Here is an 11,611-nt window from a genome sequence, read left to right as displayed (position 1 = left end):
ACACACACAGAGGTTTGTTTCAATACAACCGTCTCGTTTATGGTTTATCCTCCAGTCCAGGCATATTTCAGAGGATCATGTTAAATTTGTTCAAAAATATGCCCCATGTCGTTGTCTTTCTAGACGATATATTGATCGCTAGTAAAACGATACAAGAGCATAATCAACACATACAGGAGGTTTTGCACATATTGCAAAGTAACGGGTTAAAAGTAAAAAAAAACAAATGCGAGTTTTTTGTTGATGAGGTTAAATATTTAGGTTTTATTATAAATAAGGACGGCGTTAGGGTTGACACGGATAAGATAGCACCCATTATTAAAATGTCGCCTCCCACCAATATTTCCGAATTAAGATCGTTTTTGGGCATGGTGAACTTTTACGGGAAATTTATTAAGCATTTAAGTGACATTCTGGCCCCTCTATACGAGTTGCTTCGTAAAGGTAAACATTGGGTGTGGGGTGGCAGGCAGAATGACAGTTTCATTAATGTTAAGAAGGCCTTGTGCAGTGTGGAAGCCCTGGTACACTATGATATGCGCTTGCCATGCCTGGTGACATGTGACGCGAGTGGACACGGCATTGCAGCGGTCCTGGCTCAACGCGGCAGCGACGGGGTGGAGCGCGCCGTGGCGTATGCATCGCGCGCGCTGACGGCAGCGGAAATACATTATAGTCAGGTGCATAAAGAGGCGCTGGCCATCGTCTTCGCCATAAAAAAATTTCACCAGTATTTGTACGGCCGTAATTTTGTTCTCCGCACCGATCACAAACCACTAGTTACGATTTTTGGGCCAAACTGTGGTGTTCCAACAGCCGCCGCGAGTCGATTACAAAGGTGGGCTATTTTATTATCGGCGTATGATTTTACTATTGAATATGTTCGTAGTGATCAAAATACCGCGGATGCCTTATCTCGCATGATACAGGGTCATCGTGACAACGGGGTTCAGGAGCGCGACGAGGTTCCTGAACAGACGTATTTACATTTTGCCTCGGACGCGATGTTGCTAGACTATAAGCTGCTACGTAATGAAACCTCGAGAGACGTATTACTGAGTCGGGTTTTGAACTATTTAAAAGATGGGTGGCCATTAGTCGTGGAGGTTAGAGAGTTAAAACCGTTTTTAAATCGCAAAAATGAACTATATGAGGAACTCGGGTGTATAATGTGGGGTCACCGGGTTGTTATACCAGAGGCATGTAAAGAAAAAGTGTTGCGGGAACTACATGAGCCACATATGGGTATTGTCAAAACCAAGGCTTTAGCAAGAAGCTACGTGTGGTGGCCCGGCATTGATGAGGCGGTGGAACGCGTTTGCCGCGCGTGCGTCGTATGTGCCGCGGTGGCGGACGCGCCGCCGGCCCACGAACCGCGCCTCTGGCCGTGGCCTGAACGTCCTTGGGTACGGTTGCACGCCGATTTCCTCGGTCCATTGGCTGGTGCAAAATATTTAATAGTAGTAGATTCGCATTCAAAATGGATAGAGGCAATTAAAATGTCAGGTACGTCAGCGAGTTACGTAATAGATGTGTTTAGAGAAATGTGGGCGCGTTTCGGTTTACCCAAACAGCTGGTGACGGACAACGGTCCCCCATTTACGAGTACTGAATTTCAGGGTTTCCTGGCCAGTAATGGAGTTGAACATATTTTAACCGCACCTTACCACCCAGCGTCGAACGGGGCTTGTGAGTCAGCGGTAAAAATATGTAAAAAGGTAATTAAAAAAAGTATGGAACAAGGGACTAATATTCATACGGCGTTAAGTAGATTCTTGTTGAACTATCGGAATACCCCCCATTACGCCACGGGTTACCCTCCAGCCAAGCTCTTGCTAGGTAGGTCACTTCGAGCCAGATTAGACTGCTTAAAACCAGAGCTGGCGTCACGAGCGCACGAGCATCAGGACCGCATTAGGAAGCAGGCAAAGGGGGTACAAAGAAGTTTTCAAGTAGGGGATTTAATTTGGTATAGGAAATTCGGTACTAATAACACTAAATGGTGCCCGGGGCGCATTGTAGAATGCCTTGGCGGTACAAACTATTCGGTTAAGGATGAATCTGGAACGGAAACGGTACATAGGCACGTAGATCAAATTAGGTCGAGAGTGATAGATCAAGCTGGGCAGAACAGTCCAATTAATAATCCTCACGATACATCACAACATCGAAGTTTAGCGTATCCTTTACCCTCCACCGGGCCAGCGGGGGGGCCAGAAGGAGTTGATGATGATGACGCTGCGGCCGGTAATGCACAGGTCGCGCCGAGTGAGACACAGCCAAATATTGTAATGAACCCGCCCGCGGCAGGTCAAGCAACTCCGGAGTTACTGGTGGCTAACCGCCCAACAAGAACGCGGTTCCCACCAATAAGATATGGATGGTCATAAGAAATACTATAATTCGTAGGAAGGTTTTTTTTTAAATTGTGTATTATGTCATAGGTTAATTGCATGAAACATGGCCCTTCAGGCGAATACTAGAACTAAATACCTAAATTAGTTTTTTTTAAATCTTTTAATTGAGTAAAATACATTATTTAATTGGTACTTTGCAATTCTCTTTCTCCCATTATATACAGTTAATTAAATACCTAACTACCTATTAATACGTAATATGTAATCAGTACAATAAATCAATAATAAACGAGTTGTAAGAACAGAACTAATAACGCAGGGTTAACAGGAAAACATGTGGTTCTTCACATGATGTAATCTTGGTTTAATAATAAGCACAAAATAAGTACATGTATATCCGCCAATAAGTCCAATTAGACTGTTAGTGTTTAAATCTTTTTGGAACTATGCGTCAATGTCCATAAATGATGGTGCTTAATGGTTACGTTAATGACAAAGAAAATTATTGTAAACTTAGGGTGAAGGTGATAATAAGTAGTTAGGTAACATCATTTTTCTAAATGTATACCTACTTAGTTGTACATCATTAACTTTTCTCGTAATTTTAGTCTATAGTGTGTCTTATGTTAATAACGTAATTTAATAGCTGTATATGTTTTCCCCCCTCATAGCCTCACGTAGGTAGCACACTATACTTCACTTTAGGGGTGGTTTTAGAATAAGGGTGAAGGTGTTATATATGGGTATATTCATATATTTGTAAGAAGTGGGTAGCAGTCGCGTAATAAATACTTGTCGAGCAACACGTCTTTATTTAACAGATAGTACGCGCTCTTTTCCTCTTTCCTGTTAGTTCTTCCCATCTAGTTGTCTCTAATGTCCATCTTTGGTCCGTGTATCGTGCAGTATGTCCTGCCCAGCGCTATTTTTGTTTAAGAGCATAATGTAGGGCATGTATAATTTTCGTTTTTCTTCTTATACCTGGGCGACCGAGCTTTGCTCGGTTATAACTATTTATTGTTATATGGTGGTGTATAGGTGATAATCTTAACTACATTTTTTACTAAATTAAACTTGTCTAAAACAATAAAAATCAAAAAATTATATATAAACTTGAACATATAAAAAAAAAGTTAGTGTCACAGGGCGAGATTCGAACCCGTAACACTCGTTTAGCAGTCCGCGTCTTAACCCGCTGGACCAGACGGACAGTGGCTGGCAACACGAAATTAGCGACCATATTCTGCGTCGAAAGAAAAACGCATGAAAACTCGAAAACACGCGTTTTCCCAAACATAAGACTAATCTAGATCGATTGTATACCCCCAAAAACCCCCATATACCAAATTTCAGCGAAATCGTTAGAGCCGTTTCCGAGATCACAGAAATATATATATATATATATTTATATACAAGAATTGCTCGTTTAAAGGTATAAGATATCATCTAATCACGTTTTACTTTGTATATTTTTCTTATTTTAAGTATTCTTCTTTCCATTGCTTTCTGGCATGCTACTAACTTGGTTTTTACTTTTGTGTTACACGTCCAGGTTTGAATAAGAGAATAATTAAGGAAGTAAAAATATAAACATGATTAAACAATGTGTCCTTAGCCATTGGAAAAATATTTCTAAGGAATGTTCTAACGTTAGTATTTTTTTAATTAGAACGAAAGAAAAAAAATAAACAAAAGTTTTTTTAAGCAAACAAGTGTTCTGGGTACTTAGACAATGATATATGTATAAACATAGAAAACACCCATGACGGCCATGACTCAGGAACAAATATTTGTGCTCATTACAGAAATAAAATGCTTATACCAGGATTTGAACCCGGGACCACCGGCTTCATAGGCAGGATTTTAATATGATTAATGTTCTTAAAATGAAAAATATGCATAGAACTTTTCCTTTGAGCACTGGAATCGAAATTATTTCTTAAAGCTTAAACGAAAAACAAGTTAAACAGTGCCTAGGAAAAACAGCTAGTCTTAAATAAATACGATACCATCGGCAGTAAAAGAAATCCAGAGACCTAGTCCGCTGTTGAACTATTGCCGACTGATTTATTTTCCCTTGTGGTTGGGCTACACTTATCAAACGCTACCTCTTGTCACTTAAGGGAATATAGTAGATAGTATCATCCACGACGACGCGTGCAATTTGTATTGTCACGTTTTTAAAGGATAGATTTAACAAATCTGTGCGTCATTGTGGATGACACGAACTATAGTGGATGACCGCTATTCCATACAGACGTAATATAGCGGCCAGACAAATCAGTAAACAGGATAATTATCGCTACCAAAGTAAGCAAGATGCTCATGGAGTCAATCTAGTTTTTTTTTTGTGGAGGATAGGCAGGCGTTTGACCACGATCACACCTGATGGTAAGTGATGATGCGGTCTATGGTGGAGCACGCTTACCTATGAAATACCTATTTACTCTAAGAGTTGTATTTGTATTTACTCTTTTGAGTTCAGCTAGCTCATTAACATAGTATCTCATATGACTCTGTCTTGAGATATAATATTGAAAATCAAACATATGAAAATTGTTTGTCAAAACAAGAAAGCTTATGTTAGTCAAACAATAAATATAGACAGCTACGATACAAATAGATACCTAAGTATTGCCAGTTTTACCACCACGATGTCGTTTCAGTCGTCAGCTATAGTAGTAAACCCGTAGTTAAATGTCATTTCACTTAGGTCATCAATCAATATTTAAAACATCAAACAGATGTTGTATTCAGAATTTGTAGTGGATTCATTAGCACACTGCATTCATACATTGTATGAAGTGCTGATGAGGTTATGGATAACCATAGAAACGTCAACACCGATACGATAGCTTAGGTCTTATGTTAAACCTTAATTCACTCTATTGCTTATGGCTTCAAGCTACAAGTTGTAGCGGCTGAATCCGTCACTCATAACTCCAGCTTCCCTCATTGGTTCCGATGCTAATAAACTCGCCTTTCTTTTATCAAGCCGCGGTGTTTATCTGACACCGTCTTTCATTTATTTACGCTACCGCTTATGGCTACGAGTTGTAGCGGATCAATAGTGTCTCACGACCCCAGCTTCCCTTATTGGTTCCGATACCAATAAAACCGCCTTCCTATTATCAAGCCGCCGGGTTTATCTGACACCGTCTTTCATTTAACACGGGGAAGTAGTTTTACGAAACATATGTATAGTCACCATCAGATATACCGGAGCGCTCACAAATATCTGAACACGCCTCTATTGTCAAGGCGCTAGAGTGCGTGTTCAGATATTTTTGAGCACTTCGGCCGCTCGGATATATCTGATTGCAACTGTACAATACAAGTACAGTCATGGACTTTAATTGCTGGGCCGTTTAGGGTTTACTTTGCATTGGACATTTCATACCGTTAGTAATTACAACCAAATTAGTTTGAACCCTAAGTGGTATTAAAGTCCGTGTCTACGTTTAAGATTATTTTTTTAACACAAGGAGATCTACGGATCATATGTAAATTGCTTAAGATTTAAATTTTGTGAAAGAACCCGTACAACAGTTAAGACGAATAGTATGGAGGCAATGTTTAGTGCGATCTACTGATCCATTTATAATGATTTATCTCAATAATATAACTAAATGTTGGAAAACACAATAAGTGTTAGTAAAATTCCAGTTAAAAACATAAAATCTTAATAACATGGAAAACTTCAGATGAAATAATCGTAAAATCACTTAATTAAAGAGTAACTTTAGCTATTACAGGAATATTAGCCACTAAGTTCCCCTTCACAGAAACCACTAACGGGCTGGCCACGACATCGCGCGACTGGTTTAGTCTATGACGACAACCATAGGTGGGAACGAAATGTCCGATCGCTGTGTCTCGCTCTAACCTATGGTTGTCGCCTTAGCCGAAGGCAGTCACGCAATGGCCTGACCAATGCGTAACAGGTCACGCAACACTAGCGTCTTTTGAGCATCGACGTCTAGTCAGTCAGCGCTATGGAAAATGGTGACGCTGCGCAGTTGCGCCAACGTTGCGTCATGTCAATTCTGTTGCTGCCTGTAGACGCCGACGCTCGGGAGACGCTAGTGTGTGCTGGCCCTTAACCTCAAGGATCTGCCAAACGATACTACTTTGGCAACTCCCATTACTGGGTACTGCATATGGAGAGATTGAAGAGGAACTCAGATGTAATATCTATTTTGGTTTTGATATAATAATGCTCTAATATCAAAACCAAATACTGTATTATAGAGCCTAGCTAATCCGCACCCTCGCTAATCTGGTGATCGCTGTAATCTGGACGGTCTTGAGGTGAAGAAAATGTCTTATTCACGAAATTTAAAATCTCTCTGACAAATAGAGCCTTCGAAATGAAAGTGCGATAATATATGTGAATTAGCTGATTTATATCCTTAGTTAGACACAAACATACTAAGTTAACATAAATAAATCGTTCATTTAATTTATTCGTTGAATAAATGTTTTTCTAGTATCAATCATTTGCAAATAATAATCCAGAATCCTCTGTAATCCGACAGCTCCTGGTTTTTTACCTGTCCGGATTAACGAGGTTCTACTGTCCTCTTTACGTTTTGGAATAAGGCCTTTGTAAGAGCCTCTGAGACTCAGAATGAAAATATGATTGTTTGCGCTTATTGATGCTCGCAAAATGAACTGCGAGTCGTATCATACATTTAGATTTGGATTTCTTTATTTCACGATGAAAATTACACTTTAAATTTGCTACATTCCTCAAAAGTATGTTTATCTTGTCATCGTGATCGTCAGACATTACATTATAAATTGAAAATAATCAAATTAAAATAAATTGTGTCTCCCAATAAGGATCGTCGTGTGCAAAGAAAAATATGTCAAATTGTATTAATTTGGGATTGTCGTTAAAATGTCAAATAAAGTTAAAAATATTACAAAAAGAACAATGTCATGTTTAAAATACAAATGCACACAATAATAAAATATAATTACGTATGTCGTTACAAATTCAAACATTCATAACAATATCAATTGTAATTGTTACAGCTGTAACTTTAAAACTGTTGTATATATTATCATAGTATAAACATAATTAATGTTATATGTTGGTTGTCTGGAAGAGATCGCTTTTTAGCGATAAGACCGCCGGTTGTTTACCTCTTCTTAATGTGTTGTATTATTTGTATTGATTCTGTATTGAGGTGTGCAATAAAGAGTATATGTATTGTATTGTATAATTGGCAAAATATCGTTATAAACAAAATATAATGTTCAAGTTAATTAATTTATACCGTGGCAGCTCCAGCTGTTCTCCATACCTACTCTCTTTTTAGTATATGTCACGTGCTTTAAATTGTTATCATTATTTGTATTTTCTTAAAAGCAAACAAGATAATTGATTGAGTTTTATCAAGCGCTTCAACGTAATCCGCAGTTCGTGCGACGGAGGCAGCGGCGAGCGGCGGCCATGTGGGTCACTGTGTTCCACTTCAACCTATGGCCGCCACTCGACGCTGCTGCCGCCGCACGATGTCGTGGCCAAATCGTTTACCGATGTCATTTGGCTTTCAACAGTTTGAACGTGCGAATGTGATTGACATTTCGTTCACGGGAACTATTCTGTGTTTGTTTCGTTCAATTTGAGATTTTTTTGTTAAGTGAATAAGAATTCATGCAAGATATAACTTCATACAAAAATAAGTGACTATAATAATATGTATACCGAAAAAATGTTTATTATCCCTGCAGCGTCAAATTACGACAGCTGTCAGAATTCCACGTAATTAAAAACGAAGCTTTAGGTAGGCACCAGTACCCCTAGTGTAAATTTTATCGACATCATAACGTGACGAACGCGTTTGCGTTAAGTCTCATTTTGTATAGGATTTTGAGTTTCCAAAACGTCCCGCTTGGCGCGCTCTTTCTAAATCCAATACAAAATGAGACTAAACGCAAACGCGTACGTCACGTTTCAAAATCGAATTTATTTACACTAGGGGTACAGCACTCTGTTTGGACAGAAGTAAAATAGAAAAGTAATAAATCGACCCAACGATTATCACGAAAAAAAAATCTCCACCAGAAAACTTAAAATCCGCAAACGACCACCCGATCAAACTCCCCAAGTTATTTAAAACAATAACCGAAAATCCATTAAACATGGATGCTAACTTGCCATCCACTTACCAAACTGTCGTTATACAGAATCCGGCTCTTTATTTATTGAAATCCATGAATACAGAGTGACTTTACTTCGCTCACCTTTTTGTATTTTATTGTTTGGCGAGTATGGAGTTTTTAAGATGGCTTCCGCGGGCTTTTTGTGGGATTTTTGTTCACAATAAGTCGTGGAATAGGCCGGTGATTTATTAGGTAGCAAAAATATACACGAACTGCTATTTGAATAAAATCAACCCTCGAAATGTATGGCAACCAACTCAATAGAGAATGTCCTCTTTAACAAACTTTTTAGGGTTTCGTAGTCATCTAGAAAGTAGAAACCCTTATAGTTTCGCCATGTCCGTCTGTCCGTCCGTCCGCGGCTTTGCTCCGTGATAGTGCTAGAAAGCTGCGATTTTGCAAGGATACATGTATCATGCATGGCGACAGAACGGTAAAATAAAAACACTTCATTTCAAAAAGACTAAAATCTGCTGAACCAGAAAAACATTATACTTTGACAAGACTCATCTTGTTCTCTGGTACTAGCAGAAAATGCTTCCAGTTAAGTAGATATGTATTTGCGTTTTTTAAAATTACCCCGTCTTCGAAATTATCCCAACACCCCTTACTTGCTCTTCACTTGTAAAACTAAAGGTATCTGTTTCCTTTGTCAAAAGTTTTGAGCGTACGTGCACTTACATTCCCTAATTTACATTACCTTTGCCTGTTAAGTAGATAAACGTGTATCTCAAAGCACTGTAAAGTTTTAGAGTTGCAAACATTTATATGAAATGTAAACATGTTGTAACTATGAGAATACTGCCAGGAAATGTGTGTTTTTACAAGCTTTTATTTAACTTGCAATGTATGATCTAACCACCAGACGACCAGTCTGGCCTAGTGGGTAGTGACCCTGCCTATGAAGCTGATGGTCCCGGGTTCAAATCCTGGTAAGAGCATATATTTGTGTGATAAACACGGATATTTGTTTCTGAGTCATGGGTGTTTATATGTATTTAAGTATTTATAATTATAATATAATAAATATAATATAATAAATAATAATTATAATATATATCGTTGTCTAGGTACCTACAACACAAGCCTTATTGAGCTTACTGTGGGGCTTAGTCAATTTGTGTAATAATGTCCTATAATATTTATTTAAAATTTATTTATTTATTTAAACCAGGTATGTTTCTACGGGTCAAATCTTGCAAGTTAAATTTAACCCACTTCCCGATTTCCGATGAAGCTGAAAATTTGTATACATTATATAAGTTGGGCGACACTGCAATATTATGGTACCGTCGAGCTGATCTGATGATGGAGACAGGAGGTGGCCATTGGAACTCTATGTTAAAATAACAACACAACAGCAGATTCCAACAACTCCCCCCCTATAGTATTCCTATTCCTGTGAAATTCTTAGAGCGCCCGCTAGCTGGCGCGGATGCACGGAGCGGGCGGACGCACGCAGGTGCTGTTGTAGGTAAAATCCGTCGCACGCGTCCGCATCAAGCCACCCCACACTAGCGTCTCCCGAGAGTCAGCTTCTAGTCAACTTTAAGGCTGCTGCTCGACGCAACATTGGCGCAACTGCGCAACAACGTCATTTTCCATAGCGCCAACAAGACGCCGACGCTCAAAAGACGCTAGTGTTGGTGGCCCTTAGCGTCACTCATATTATTTTTCGTTAAACCGTCCACTCGCTCCGTCATCTGCGCTGCGCCAGCTAGCGGACGCCCTTACATGAATATTTATGCGTAAGAAAACATTTATGCCAAGATAATCCTAAGGCTTTTATTTATCCAATAGTAATGTAGTTTACCATCTTCCTCACCAAAATAACATCTATGTAGGAAGGAAAACTGATAAGAGCTATCCCACACTAGCGTCTGCCGAGCGTCGGCAACAGCACAGCCACTATCAACACTAGACAGTCAACTCTATGACTGCTGCTCGACGCAACGTCGTTTTCCATAGCGCCGAGTAGACGCCCACGCTCAAAAGACGCTAGTGTGGGGTGACTCAGAGCACTGCTTGGTCAAAGTGGCACTCAAAAGTAATAATCAAAAAAGATGGTAGTAACAAGGAAAGCGTCACGGCTGAAAAGACACAATTCACGATAATCCACATACAATACGATTATCGTTCCGAAGAGGCATGATTAAGGAATCCAGATTTAATAAGAGATTTGCTCACAGCGCTCGCGAGCAGGCTTTTTACATTGTTTATACCGGCGTTACGCTTGTTTGGTGGGAAGTTGAGAAATAAACAGAAGGCTTGAATGTTAAAAGTCTAAAATATTTCGGGTTCCTGGCCCTATCGGCTAGTAAGTTGTCACAAGTTGGGCACCAACGTAATGATTAGCACAAATGTTACTTTTTCTTTGTCTCTTGTCAATTTTCTTTTTGTCTCTTGTTATTTGTTTGTGTCACAAAGCATATTGTAAGTTGTGGTTGAATAAAGATTTTATCTATCTATCTATCACAAGACAACGCACGGAAGTTCATGGCGTGTAGATTTTACTGGCACTAAATGGTAGGTACCAACCCGAACTTTATTGTGAACGTCCAAGGCTCGTTTTACCGTCACGATAACGCATGATTTTTATTTTTATTAGTAGAGCCGTAATAGTGCATTGACGGCTGATGGTACCTAATTTAAAAGCGACTCATGCATTTAAGTCCCTTATTTTATCGTGATGGTATAAGGCGCTTTTCTGTGGCCAGGGATGATGGTTATGAATATTAAAAAAATTATAAAAAATAATGGTAATAATATTGCAGGCCAATTCGTTTTTTAGTTATTAAATCTCATTTAATACTCATCTATGATGATCTGCCAGTGTCAAAAATGACGTTTTTGGCTTCAAGTATTAGTTATTAGATCTAATAATGCGCAATTCACAAGGTCCTCTAAAGGAGATTGGAACCATCCCATATTGGAATGATGTCAGATCCATGTTAATTCAGTAATATATTATATTGTTGGGATTAGCCTATCAGTTTAGAATGCAGTTTCGTGAACTTAATAGGCTTATTTCGTTTGTTGTTGCCTACTGCCTCTTGCTCCTGTAGCAAGTGTGTTACGAG

General features: G+C 39.0%; 1 protein-coding gene across 3 annotated transcripts in view; it reads left to right on the top strand.

The window, feature by feature from the left end:
- Positions 1 to 11,611, top strand: part of LOC133530569 (uncharacterized) — a 381,835-nt gene that overhangs the window by 178,314 nt on the left and 191,910 nt on the right. The gene's annotated exons all lie outside the window — the stretch shown is intronic.

The sequence above is a fragment of the Cydia pomonella genome, chromosome 23 (genome assembly GCF_033807575.1).
Source record: "Cydia pomonella isolate Wapato2018A chromosome 23, ilCydPomo1, whole genome shotgun sequence".
Taxonomy (NCBI): domain Eukaryota; kingdom Metazoa; phylum Arthropoda; class Insecta; order Lepidoptera; family Tortricidae; genus Cydia; species Cydia pomonella.
This window is presented reverse-complemented; position numbering and strand designations above follow the sequence as displayed.